This window comes from Botryllus schlosseri, chromosome 4, assembly GCF_051294905.1.
Source record: "Botryllus schlosseri isolate E-star chromosome 4, Bs_hap1, whole genome shotgun sequence".
In the NCBI taxonomy this organism is placed as follows: domain Eukaryota; kingdom Metazoa; phylum Chordata; class Ascidiacea; order Stolidobranchia; family Styelidae; genus Botryllus; species Botryllus schlosseri.
Window position 1 is genome coordinate 7,917,178 of NC_137239.1, and position 14,375 is coordinate 7,931,552.

The window sequence follows — 14,375 nt, forward strand, 5'->3', positions numbered from 1 at the left end:
CGGCAGGGAAAAATTGTATGCCTGTGAAGAAATACCAATTTGAAATCGTGTTCGTCTTTTAGTTTAGTACGATTGGGCGACAGGGATATCTAAAACTAGATATTCTTGTTGGGCGATTATATATTTTTTGATATAGCAGACAGGAGGTCACGAACTAACATCATGCAATGAAGTCATACCAACGGGTTCGCCCGCCCGAATATGTTCAATTATTAGTTACGGGCCCTACACTTTCCAAGACACCTAACAATGTTCGCGCTACGTTTTGATGAGTCTGTGTACACTCAATAAACTCACTGCGCAGACCCTTGGACAACAGTGCGTGACGACTAAAAAAGGGTCAAAACTTCGGATTAGTTGTACGCAACGTAGATTTTCTGTGCACAGATACCATGTCAGCACTGCGCACGTGAGCAGCTTAGACGGAACATTGCACCTCACTCAGCTCTACCGGTAAATCTGGTAACGTGAGCAGAGAGGACAAGAAATTAATAGCAATATATATGCAATTCCCGATCTTACTGACCGATTTTATCATGAATTATCGAAAGTTTTCGCACTTCGCACTGGCTCGCTAAACAGTACAGCTGATTTCGTGGCAAAACGAACAACGTGATGGGGGCTGTCGGTTTATCGCCCTATGGGAGCCCAAGACCCAAGTTTTTTCGGGGGGCCTGACGAAGTGCCGTTTCGTTCCTGCCAACGGGTATAAGCCCGAAGATGTATAATTATTATTGAGGGGTCCTACCTTTTCAATCGCACATCACTCAGCTCTACCGGTAAATTTGTTTACGTGAGCAGAGAGAGGATAAAATTTGATATCAATATACATGCAATTCCCGATCATATTTACCAATTCAATCATTATTTATTGAAATTTTTCGCGCTTTGCGCGTCTAGGCGGGAATATCTGGCTCAGTAAATGGACACCAAATGTAGATGACTAGTATCAGCAAATAGTGGATAGCCGAAAGGGGGTCTGGGGGTGAAGCTCCCTGGAAGTTTGGTTTATCACCCGATGGGGGGGGGGGGCTAAGACCAACGTTTTTGGGGGCTGACGAAGTGCTGTTACGGCCCTGGTAACGAATTAATTGTACCTACGGGCACGCCCGAATATGTTTAATTATTAATTACGTGCCCTCCATCTTCCCATACAACAGATTAATCAGCGTTACTGGTAAATCTGATTACGTGGGCTGAGAGGATAAAAAGTTTATAGTGACTTGTTTATGTAATTACCACCTATTCATTCATACATTATAGAAAATTTTGTTACCTAGGGCGACCATGCCACACAAACTTTGCTGACCATCGAAATCACGCTACGGGGTTCTTGGGGGCGAAGCCCTCGGAAGTTTGGTTTATCACGCTGTGGGTGCGCAAGGCAATCATTTTTAGGGGGGATGACGAAGTGCTGTTACGGCCCTCCCTCTTACTCATTGTCTTTATCACATTCCTTGCAATATGCGGTTGGGGGGCGCTGGAGCACGATAATTTTTGAAAGGGGGCGCTGGAGGAAAAAAGGTTAAGAACCACTGCTCTAGTTGCACTCAACTACACTAAAGCATGGAGAGAATTACAAACCATTGTCGGACAAATCGTGACATCAAAAACAATTCGTGTAATACAAAGGTAGGCACATTTTCGTGATGTAGCCTTATTGCATTAACGGCTTCTCTACGTGTCCCGCTTATTGGCTATGCTACCCAACACAGTGACCTCAAATAATTACTAATGATATCCGTAGGAAATCGCGCCAAGCGCAAATAATTTTTAGTTGCATGGAATTCAACCGATATTGGATACAAATTAAAAAATAGTTCTGGCTGTGGTCACGATCCAAAACTGACCACATACTTTAACAACTTCATCTATAATAGGCCTATATAGGCCATTATGACCGAAATATAGGCCTCCCAAAATTGTTTTATCAGTGTGATCTTGCTGTCGATGAATTTATGGAATTATAACCTGAACGAAATGCTAATTACCATGTTACCAACTTTATTATTGATGACTTGGCCACCTCTCCCCGAGGCGGATAGGTTCAGAATGCGTTGAGCAACATATTCCTAATCGATCATAATTTTGTAGTTTCATATTTTCATGCCATGTCTGATCATTTCACAGCTGTGACTCGAATCAATTCTTGACACAAGTCCACCCAGCACTGCTTAGAATATTGTTGGCAATGCATGTAATAGAATTAATTCCTATTATTACAATTATATTTACTTTACTATTTACTATAATTTTCTCAGCTAGGCAGCAGTAAAAGTTATGCGAAATGCATAGCGATCGTTTCTGTCAAGTAATTATAGGCCGACATCCCGACACGGTCAAATTATGGGTATAACGCATGATGCCGGATGATATTAGGGGTATGACGCATATCCACAATAACTACCGGGTTGTCGCTGCATTGGTTTGTCACACATGGATACGCGTATTAGCACTCATTATATAATTCAAACATCGTTCTATGGCATAATTACCGAGTGATGTGATGATCTTTATTGCAGTCTATTGTCAATCAGATCATATACATCCTATATGTTCACAAAGGTAATGGGTTACAGAGTGAATGATGGCCTTTTCAGCTTTCGGTGGATTGTCAATCAATGACACCCGAATTTTGATCATCTACAGCGAATTGCTTCCATCGGAGGCGAATAGGAGATAATATATCAGTTGGAATGACCTGTGCCCCCTTTTAACTCCTTCGTTTTGGGTCTACTTGAATGACTTGTGCCCCCTTTTAACTCCTTCGACCTAGGCCTACTCAATTTTTTTTGTGGCCCCTACGTCAATTTTAGACTTTCGTGACGCAATCAATCAGTGAAACAAAAAAGAAAATTTGGATAGTTGTCACCCGATTATTATTATGAATAAGACCAGCAGATCCAGTGGTGCTTATCACATATCAAGCCATTTATCGCACCTGTTCCGAGATAAGTCAACCTTACAGGAAGGGTATATATAATAAGTACGTGAAATAACATTATACGGTGGTTTAGTCACAGTTGCTGTTGTTTTTGTCAATAAGACCGTAGTCGGTATTATATAGACCTTCTACACCGAGGTAAGATCAGTCTGGAAATTAGATCCGGTTACAATTCTCTGTCGACGAGGAGAACGAATGGGGACACTGGTAGTAGCATTTGAGGATCTGGTTCATTTCTGAACGGCAAGGGTAAGTAGATTTACGCTCCTGCCGCTACGCGTCCGACGTTCGACCAGATATAATTAGGTCTGAAGCTTGTTACCATTACCGGTGCCATCGCCTAGATACCTCAATATTAGAGATGGTGGTGGTGTAGGTAGTCGGTGAATCATGGTTATTCAACCAATCAAACTAAATTAAACTAATCTGAAGAATACACCGTTGTCTAATGTAAAAATCCAGCAGGCGTACGGGATCCATCGTCATTTTAAATGTTTATTGTATTATAAAACCCAATCTATGTGATTGAGGTTTTGGCTACTGTGTAACTTGTTTACGTAGTAATATCGGTTGCAAGTATAGAAACCCGTTTTACATCCGCTCAGTGTCAATGTAGCAATATTCAGATGCCGAATACATTGTCCAGTCCGGCCTAGACCGTTGACGCGTAAGCTTGTATTCCCATGTAAGTGCTCGTCGATTATTATAGCATTCGATTGCTTCAGTTGATGCATTTGTGATGTTTAAAAAGTCAAAAACTGAACACATAATTTCGCATTGTGGCATAATGTGGCCTGAGGTTTAGTAAATCGTTATTGCCGTCGAAAAATTTGGATTTGAATAAAATACTATTTACGGTGAACGATTCTTTGTTTATTTATTATAGTTGTGCTCACCGTAAATACTATTTTATTCAAATCCAAATTTTTCGACGGCAATAACTCCGCTTCCACTGGTTGGAATTGAACCAAATTTGGTGAGCATCGTTTCTATAGACAGCCTAACACTTTCATGGGGTGAACAGAAAATTTTCAAATTTTTCATTATTTATTTTCACATAATGCATAGAAACTTACTTCTCCTGTAGCAAAGCGGTTACTGGCTGGAATTGAACCAAATTTTGTGTGTAGGTTTAAATTAGGTAACCTAACAATTTTATCAAGTAGCCAGTACGATTTGAGAAAAAAAGTCATTTTTGAAGAGCCCTAATGCACATTAATATATTACCTTATTGAACTTTAGGGTTGGAACTAGCAATATGACGTCAGATTTCTCGCCATCTCATGCGAGTGAGTGGTGTCTTAAAAAAGCCTACAAGTCGGCAGCTACGGAATCAAAAATAGGGAATATTTACCTGGTTTAAATGCCCGTTGCAGTCGATAAACACCGTAAATGACACGAAAAAAACATCCTTCCTCTATATCCCTGACTGTACCTCGTAAGTTGAGCGCATATATCGTAAGTCTGCTTTTCGTACCTACCGTCGTGGTTCGGTAAACACACGTCACTGTAATGTTGCCCAAAAGCTAAAGCTATTTAAAATATCTTCTCCGTGTCGAGAAAGTACAATAGCGAAGAAGTGGGCGACAGGAATTCCCATAAGGTTAGCGTAGCGATGAAGAGTGACCTCGGTACCACATAATAATGTGGGAAAGAATGATATCGTTCGTGAAAATCGTTCTAGTGTTTATTTGTGATACCAAATGTTTATGAGGAAATGGCTGATGCCTAAATTGTTTTTCACGTAACTTTAATTCGTGATCACGTCATTTTTAAGCGCAGTGTTGCCTTGAAAACCTAGAAAGGTTATTATCGAATATCCCATCAAGAATTTCACCTCAGCATTTAAAAACAATTGCAATTGCACAAAATTATTACGAGGCTTCAATTCTTGCTTAATTACTCGATCATTTGAAGTGTTTGTCAGATTTCAAGCCTTACAAACCACATCTAAACCCAATCATTCCGAATATTACGACAATTACTGACGCTGGTGGCTTCAAAAGCCTTCATAACGCCCTGACTACTATGGCTAGGCATAATGATTCGAATACTCGAATCTGAATCGAGTACTAATTTTGATGATTCGAGTCGAATAAAATAAAACGATTTTCGAGTACTAAAATTATACACTTCTCGTCATTGACAATTAATTTATCAATGAGGATTATAGTTTCGATAGTATTTTCCACTGTAGAAGCCTTGAAACCTTGATTAGTCGTGTCCCAGTATGAGCAACATATAGTACAAAGCTAGGAATGTTATTGGAAATAACACATTTCCGAAGTACCGATCATCCCACAACATTTTTCATAAAGTTCAATGAAATCGGTATGGTCGAAAAGTTACCAAAGTACCATTAAAGTGATGGATAACGGACAATTCATTCTTGTGGTGCCATAAAATGTACATGTTTGAACTCTGACATGTTATATTCGGTTACGACGTCACAATGAGTGATTCTCGAATACTCGACTCGACTCGACGCAAAATACGTGATTCAGAATCGAAACACTTAGGTACTCGATTTTGCCCAGCCCTTTGCCGATTGCACAATCTACTGTTATCTGATATCCAGAATATATATGGACGAATAAAGCAACTCAACACATTCCAAAAAAATTCTGTTTGCCTTATGAGCGAATCATCAGCGAAGCAACGTAATATTATTACGTGTAGTGTCTGTGCCGACTGCTAGCCGACAACACGACACCAGCCAAGTCGCAGGTCTAGCATTTTGAGGACAGTGGTTACAGTGGGGTCGGGCAACTTCTCCAGTCGGCGGGCCTGATATGGGAAAATGAAGTACTTGGCCGGCCGGATTCCTGAATCGATATAATAATCCATATATCGATATAATTATCCACCTATACAAGGAATCAATGGTATTTAAACTTTAATTTTGAAGTATAGAGACTAAAATACAGTATTCAATTTTTTAACTTGATGTCATTTTATACCTATTGAAGTCAATAAGACATCTGTGGTCGATCAAAGATTCAACAAGTCCTTCGAGCTCTAGCTGCATGTGGGACGCGGAGACCCTTAGTACAGTCTCCATATGAACATCAGTTAGATTGGAATGCAGTTTTTTGCTTGTTGCAGCTTATTGTCGAAAATTTTTGATCTCAAATGTATGAAGGGAATTGCAGCAAACTGTGGCCGCGGCCACATTATCATAAAAGACCGCAAACTGTCTGCGGGCAGCACAAAGTCCCGTCACGGGTCGGATGTTGCCTGTCCCTAGCTTACATGGTCAAAACTGCTGATTCCGTGCCATTTCAGACAGACAGACAGGCAGCCAGAGAGACAGACAGAGAGAGAGAGAGAGGGGGGGAGGGGGGAGAGAAAGAGATTTATTGATTTGTCCAACCAAATATTGCTCAGCATGACGTTTAGAACTGCTGCTATCGCAATGTAGCGGCACAGGGTATGTCCTGGTTAGGGCTGGGCACAATGATTCGAGCACTCGAATCTGAATCGAGTATTTATTCTAATGATTCGAGTCGAGTAGTAAAAGACGATTTTTTCGAGTACTGAAATTTTACGCTTCTCACCACTGAAAGTTAATTTATCAACGAGAATTATAGTTTCGATACTAATTTTCACTGTTGAAGCAACGGAACTTTGATTGGCGGTATCGTAGCATAGGAAACATATGGTACAAAGCTACGAATGTTACTGGACGTAGCACATTTTCGAAGTCATGATTATTCTTCAACATTGTCACCAAGTGGAATGAAATCGGTATGGTAGAAAAAATACCAAATTATCTTTTATGAGATGGATAACTGGCATTATATTCTTAGTGGTCTCATAAACGGCACATATTTGAACTTTGACATATTACATTCCGTTTGACGTCATAATGAGTGATACTCGATTACTCGACTCGGCTCGAAGCATATGACGTGATTCAGAATTGAATCACTCAGATACTCGATTTTACCAAGCCCTAGTACTGGTAAAAGGGGTCACCGAATTGTAAGAATTAGAGCCCCGCATTTGCATCGCAGCATGCTGCGGTCGAATTCTTCGCATTGATGCATTGAATGCATGCCTGCATGAATGCACCTTCAGAGATCTTGAAGCACGAACCAAGCTCTCTGCGCCGTTCACATAGCTCAATTTCCTACCTTCGATAGTCTATGACTGCGTATTCATGACTGCTTTTCAGAGCTACTTACTTGGGTAGATTCAAAGTCAGACAATTCTATTTCCATTTTAAGTAGTTTCAGGTTCCTTTTAAAAGTACCACTTCTACTTGGAATTGAGTAGATTTTGGGCCGCTAATTCTACGTGTACTTGAGTAGCCTTGCTGACTACTTTGACCACCCCTGTGTTGGCGCACAAATCCACGCGCCTGTGGTTTGCATTCGAATACAGCATGTAAATCATACCTTTGTTCCAGTGCTATCGCTGTCAGTTCGATTTTCAATATCGCATATAGTCTAGCCCAAGATGGATTTAGTCGTGTAGGATAAACAGGTAGCCGACACACGTACCATAGCTGTAATCTTTCGCACATACGAAAACGTTTGAACTGATTTATGAATATAGTAGTGATATTTGATGACAAGTGGAGAGCATTATGGCGGCAGGTACCGTCCTATCTCAAAGCTATTTCGTGTGCAATATTGTTACCGATGGAGAAAAGTAATGGTGGTATTGACGTGACCACTGGTGCGCCTGAGAGACTCCGAATGCTTTGCAATGTAAGCTCTTCAATGACTTGTAAATTTACTCCGAGCCGCGAGTGTCACTGACCACAAAATTCAGGGATTCGCATCTGATTCGTATCTTAATAGTAAAAGTGGGAATTGAGTACTGAAATTAGGTTTTTTCGCGTAGTGAAAATATACGCTTTTATGTGCATGAAGCCACCGTGGTACTGATTACAAAAATAAAAACTATATCAGCGGTTCTCAACCGGGGGTCCGCGAAGCAATTTCAGGGGGTCCGCGAGTCCTCTAAATTTTTATAATGGTTGATAACCTAATTTTTATTTTATTTTTTAATTTGAGAAAGCATGAGGCAGTTTCGCACCACAACTGCTAAAACCTCATGACTCATATCATCATAATAATCGTCTGACATGAACTATCGTAGTGTGGAAATTCATTTTCATTGCCAATTTTCCACTAACCTGCTGATACAAACATATTGCTGTTCAGAGACGTTTTATTGGGGTTTGTGAAAAAAAAATATGGAGATAGTAACGTCAATCAGGGTGACTTCGTAATGTCTGCGAAACCTTTTCGATTTGAAGTTTTCAGTCTCATCAAATTGGTGTACAGTCGTTTGAAATAAATATTTCCGAAATATTTCCCTACTTTGTCCGAATGCAGGGATTGAAACCTCGTCACGAAATCCATTTTATCCTGTAATATACATAACCACTATTTGAACAGCATTTTGGAGATACAGAACTCCAAAATACAATTGAATAGTATATTCATATTGAAATGAGCCCGAATATTTTCGGCTGACACCCGTCATAAATCGGACAATGATATACCTGCTCCTAAACCTCGGCTATCAGATTTGGCGCATTCTTATTGCGGATGCCCCATATCGACAAGGCTGGTTTTTTGACGAACAAGGAGTGTTTCGTTGCTATCAAAGTATTACGGTCCAACCCTGAAATTCATATCACCAGTTATATTGGTATGCAGCCTTGCCTTGTTAATGTTCAATTGTTCATGGTCAAAAATGTTTGCTCGTAAATATATATGTAAACCGGAACAGAACAAGTCGTTTGATGACAGTCTTTCTCAGGTTGGAAAACTTGGATCCATTATGAGGCGCATAAAATTTGTCTATACTTTTAGATTAGGATTTCACTTTGACGATAGAAACTCTCTGCGGGCCGATCAAAATGCTGTCGCGGGCCCAATCCGGCCCGCGGTCCGTATATGTTGCCCGTTGCTGCGCTAGATGCTGGACGTGATATGTTCATAAAATATATGTTTCTTCATTTTGGCGCCATAAATGTTACGATCACACCAAAAGTATCGTCGGAAGCGTTATGCGTTAATATCGCATTAGCCTCCATCTATCTTTCCGGAAGTGGTTTTGGGCACTACTCGTTCATATCAAAACGAAGACGCGGATTTTCAAGACATGACCACGTACTCCTAGAAATACAGCAGCAAAATTAGCTTTGATATAATAAAAGTCTACCAATTTCTACATAAATAGTATGATGTTATTTTCGAGAAAAATCATTATTTTGCTGTTTACCACAAGCCTACAGTTCATATTTACGCAAGACAGATATGAAGGTTGCACAATAATAGAGCTAAAATTGAACTAAAACTTGAGGGGGTCCGCAAGGGTCCGTGACGGCCAGAAGGGGTCCGCGAAGTCAAAAAGGTTGAGAACCACTGAACTATATTCTACTCATGGATCTGTAACCCCCGAATCAGCCGCTAATTTGAGATTGCGATGGAAACGATTTCTCAGATCATAGTGGTAACGAGAAAAGTGACATCTGATGGAAGAGTGATCTAGTCGCATGGGAACAATGCACAATAGACGACCCGTTAATTTAGGGTTATGATACGTACTCTTTTAAGAGGGTTTGTCCTCTTTTTTTACTCTTTTGAAAGTGTCCTCGGAGGAGACCCTTTTGTCATCTTTTTTGAAAATTTAGGTAGGATTTAGAGCAAATTCCGAGTGATATGCCGTAAATTAGCACATAACTGACGCTCCGGCGGGTATTTTGGAGTGAAAAACGGTTATTTTAGCTCTGGGCGGAAAGATGACCTTTTTTTTAGTCATCCACCTAGCAATGCGGGAAGAAAAGCGGTATTTTGAGCTCTGAGCAGAAAAGATGACCATTTTTTTAGTCATCCACCTAGCAATGCGGGAAGAATACCGGTATTTTAAGCTCTGAGCGGAAAAGATGACCCTTTTTTTTAGTCATCCACCTAGCAATGCGGGAAGAAAAACTGTATTTTGAGCTCTGAGCGGAAAAGATGACCATTTTTTTAGTCAACCGATCACAAAGTGGGAAAAACTCACCGATTTTTGAGAATTCTTCTCCGGTTTTGCAAGTCTCAAATTTCTGAAAAAGTGTCCTCTTTTTAGATTTCCAAAATATGGTAAGCCTAGTTAATTGGCAATGTGCTTATTTCGCGAATTGATTCAAATCAACCTTTTTTTTCTTTGAGATTTCTTGGAAATCGTTAGTTTTGCTTGCACTGGATTAGAAACTGGCATCATCACTTTTACTATTCTAGCTCCACCTGAAACAACCGGTCTTGGAGTAAATTACTTATGTGTTTGGAGATTTATGATCGCATTTGCACAATATGAAAGCGATCGCCATTGCAATATCAGTCCATGGAAAACTATGCCACCCATAATCAACTCGTAATCCAGCGTAGCTCTGATTGCAAGATTAAAATTCCAGCAAAATAATCACTACATTCTTTGGCGCTTACAACACTATTGACATACAACCTATACTTGAGGGCAGTGAGCGGATAATTTATTTTCAAAATCAACCGTTGGGCCTGACTTACATCAACGAAGTATGTATGTATGTATAGGGGGGTAGGGGGGTGCTTCTTGGCTAACTGAGGCCTTTTGCACCATGCCTGTTTTGTTCATTAATACAACTATAAGTGGAGACTCTTGTCTCGCAATGTTTGATAAGAAATTTAGTTTATTAGGTCCCTTTCGAGTTTAATATGACTAATTAGCGAAAACGGACACGCAATTTTATGTTCTGCCATCACGAGTGCAAAAAGAATCGGATTTCGCTTAAAACGTCTTAAGTCTGCATTCCGTTTCCTGTTTACAATATCGTGATACGTTGGCCTTTACGTCAACGTGATTACATACGGTATAAGCGATATCACTTTGGTTAATTACACGTAATAGGTTTCTTTATACGTTCGAGGAAACGCGATCAAACTTCGATTCCGTTTTGGCGATATTCCTAATTCTTATTAGCGCCAATTGTAAAGGCAAGTATGACGCAGCAATTCGCACCGTTTTTTGTTGTTCGTGTTCTGCCGCCTGGGATCTCATAATATATGCTTCCCCTCTTAATTGTAGAGGCGTACTTGCTCGTCAAGGCGATTACTAACGGTGTAACAGACTTTCTTTTCGCATATTTTTCTAATCTTGTCTGGTGTCGTGTTAGCACCTACTGCCGAGACAGTCATATCGCGGTGGAATAGCATAGAATAGAGGTGAAAGGCCTAGCTTCTCGTCAGTCTAATCACTTGCTGACGGAAACTGCATTTTGTGAAAAATATAGGCCTATTCGTCACTATACCGAATATCTGATGAAATCTATATTCTCGTACGTCGGAAATATGAAATATGTCCACACCCAACCACGGAAAAGGTGCCGGGCCAACCAGGACGCATATTATTGTGCAAAATGTGCATAAATGGGGAAAAACAATACTTTGGTTCGTGGTGTGGCAATATGCAATGACATTCATTCAATGCTGAGCATGCGTCTTGTAGACTTATCATTTACCTCTCGCCTAGCGAAAAGCTATGACTATTTGTGATCATATCAGAGGTTATTTTGATATTGCGCAATATCATTGCCGGGACGTTATACCTAACGCTTTTATTGGGAATCCATATGACTCCAAATTGTAAGAGCGATTAGAAAGTGCGTTTTAAAAACCCGCCTGTTTCAAAACTGACTTTATGCGAGACCCCGACGCAGTCGGTAAAACATCGGTTCAAACACACATCTTTCAGAATCACGGCGTGATATTTTTGTTGATTTAGATGTAGCTTTATACTATATAATATATATGCTGTGACACGGTCAATTTAGGATTCAAGGCTTCCCATCGCAACTATAATATAATTATCCTTGATAAATTGACTCTCGTTGAAAAGGGGCGCATGATTCCATTGGTAGGCTACATTATCTCTCAACTCGACCAGAATCATTGTATACAATTGTATACAATATATAATTATTACTCGATTCAGATTTTGAGTACTTGAATTATTAAGTGATATCCGCCAAGGATAGGCGTGCAGCTATGCAATATAATGCATCGTGACGTGTAAAGCTGTACCTACCATATGCTAGGGTTGCCATACGTCCGGAATTTCCCGGACATGTCCGGAATTTCACTGAAAAATCTGCGTCCGGGAGGAATTTCAAAAATATGCCTAAATGTCCGGAATTTTGAAGGCTTGGAGCAGGCTGAAAAGTTATTCGTAAATACACATAAACAATATTATTTTCAAGCAGATGTATGGTATTCAAAATTGTTCTTCGCGCCTCGCGCGAGTTAATGCAACGTATAATGATATTAGTATGAGCTCCAGGCACCACCCTCGCCAAAAAATACAATCAAAATAAATGTAAATAACCATCATTTACTGAAATAAGTTTGATCGTAATCGCAATTATAAGCTAACGGTATATTCCTTGAGTTAGGTAAGTCTGATTGGATGCTTCAATCACAGACAGTGGTTCCAAATCTTGGGGTCGTCCGCCTTTATTTGGAGATCGCGATGATGTTTGACGTAATCAGCTTTTTAGGCCGTGAGTAAGTTGGGGCAAGTTGAAATTTTTTAGTAATCAGCTTATCAAGTTTTGAACTTTGCCACGGAACATTTTCAAGTGGGAAATGAGGTCGCGAGCATAAAAGGTTGGAAATCACCGGGTGTGCAACCTGCTGGTGCATTTTACAGTAGCCTAATATATCGAAGAATCAATATTATTGAAAGAATTCATGCATAAAATTTAACAACCAATTGCATATAGTAAGTGCCCAACAAGTTACATCGATTACCCTGGTGGGCGCAAGATCAGTGCTTTTTGGGCGGAATGGGGGGAGAAAAAAATGTTGTTTCGGACCTGAATAAAACACATAAAGAGATAGCCGCACCGACCTAACTGTATAGCAGGGCTGTTAAACACAATCCTGACAGGCCAGACACGGCCCGCAAACGATTTCATCCGGCCCGTGCAGGAATCTATTGCAAACCCTAGCAAGTAGCAATTACCAGAGCTCACATTACAGATGGCCCAATTCATGACCTACGTTCATTCCTGTATAGCGTATATAGTCGATGGGAAATGCTTTGCTAGTGTGACGTCATATTGACAGTCAATGCGTTACACCTCATTTTAAAATCCGCTAGTGGGCGCTACAGAGTGTCCGGAATTTGCTTCACAAAAATATGGCAACCCAACCATATGCCCAGTGTCCTCCTTTCTAAATACAAGGTAATAGTCCTCCGGCGACGCTAAAAAATGTCTAAATGTCTACTTTCTTAGCACTTCGAGATATTTGGTTGTATTTTCAAAAACACTTTTTGGTGAGAAGTCTTCCTTTCGAAAAAATTGCTGTAGTCATGAAACATGCTGACGTGCTGGGTTTAAAAGGGTTTCCCAACAACCAACCAACCCTGCCTTCGTGATTATTATTGCAAAGATTGTCCAACGTTCCCAGTAAAAACTGAACCTTTTTGCATGCGAGGTTCTGTCGCAAATTTTATACACCAAGTTTCAACATAACAGACCTATTATGGTTGGATCAGATTCGAGCATCCAAACGATTGTATATAATCACGATAATACTTCGTATAACAAATATTCCAAACTCGTTATTGGCAAATCTTTATGGAACGACATTGTATTCATGGACTGAATCTGAAATTTAAATTAGATTTGTTGATTTGGTGTCTGTACTTGTAACTTTTATCGACAATTACCAACGAAAAGTAAATTATATCAAACTGAAACGTAACAATTCTACTTTCGCTTACTTGCCGCCGAAAATGTCCTCTTTCGGGGTGCTAAAATTATGGTAAGCATATGTGAATCTGCCCTGGTATGTTACAATTCCGCAACGCCAATGACTTGCAAGTTGGCGGTGGGTAGACTCCATAATCCAATCCTTGCATGTTTATCAAGGCTCCTCGTCGGCATCCGATTCGCGTAAACGATGCTTTCGTAACATTATTACAGCGATTGGCTGTGCTAGAATTCGGCAACTCTGGAACAATAATACGATTATCAATTGTTGCAAGATTATTTCCAGAGTACTCAACATCAACTCGAAACATAGTCGGACTGTTATCTATCATTGGCGAAGACGGATTGTTGCTGCTGTGAAATCATTTTATTATGTGGCGTAAATACGTTAGGTAGATAAACATTCAACATATCTAGTCATAAACGTTGATATCGTACAAGAAATACAAAAACATTGCGTGTTGTCATCCGACCGTCTCCTTTTCCAAAAGAAACGGCAACAGGCGAGTGCTGTGAGCTGTGAGCTGCGAACCTGCGCACATTACAGTGGGGATTTAGGAGCAATTTGATGTCGAGCATGACGTAGTATAAATGTCGATTGAGTACTCTTTTCATGAAGAAACACTGCTACTCCGCCATTTTGCATGCCTCAGAATCGATATGCGAGTAAGGCAC

At 40.2% G+C, this 14,375-nt stretch overlaps 2 long non-coding RNA genes across 2 annotated transcripts in view; both read left to right on the forward strand.

The window, feature by feature from the left end:
* LOC145438118 (uncharacterized) overlaps positions 1 to 14,375 on the forward strand; it is a 465,561-nt gene that overhangs the window by 226,587 nt on the left and 224,599 nt on the right. The window lies entirely within an intron of this gene.
* LOC145438120 (uncharacterized) overlaps positions 1 to 14,375 on the forward strand; it is a 338,406-nt gene that overhangs the window by 121,617 nt on the left and 202,414 nt on the right. The window lies entirely within an intron of this gene.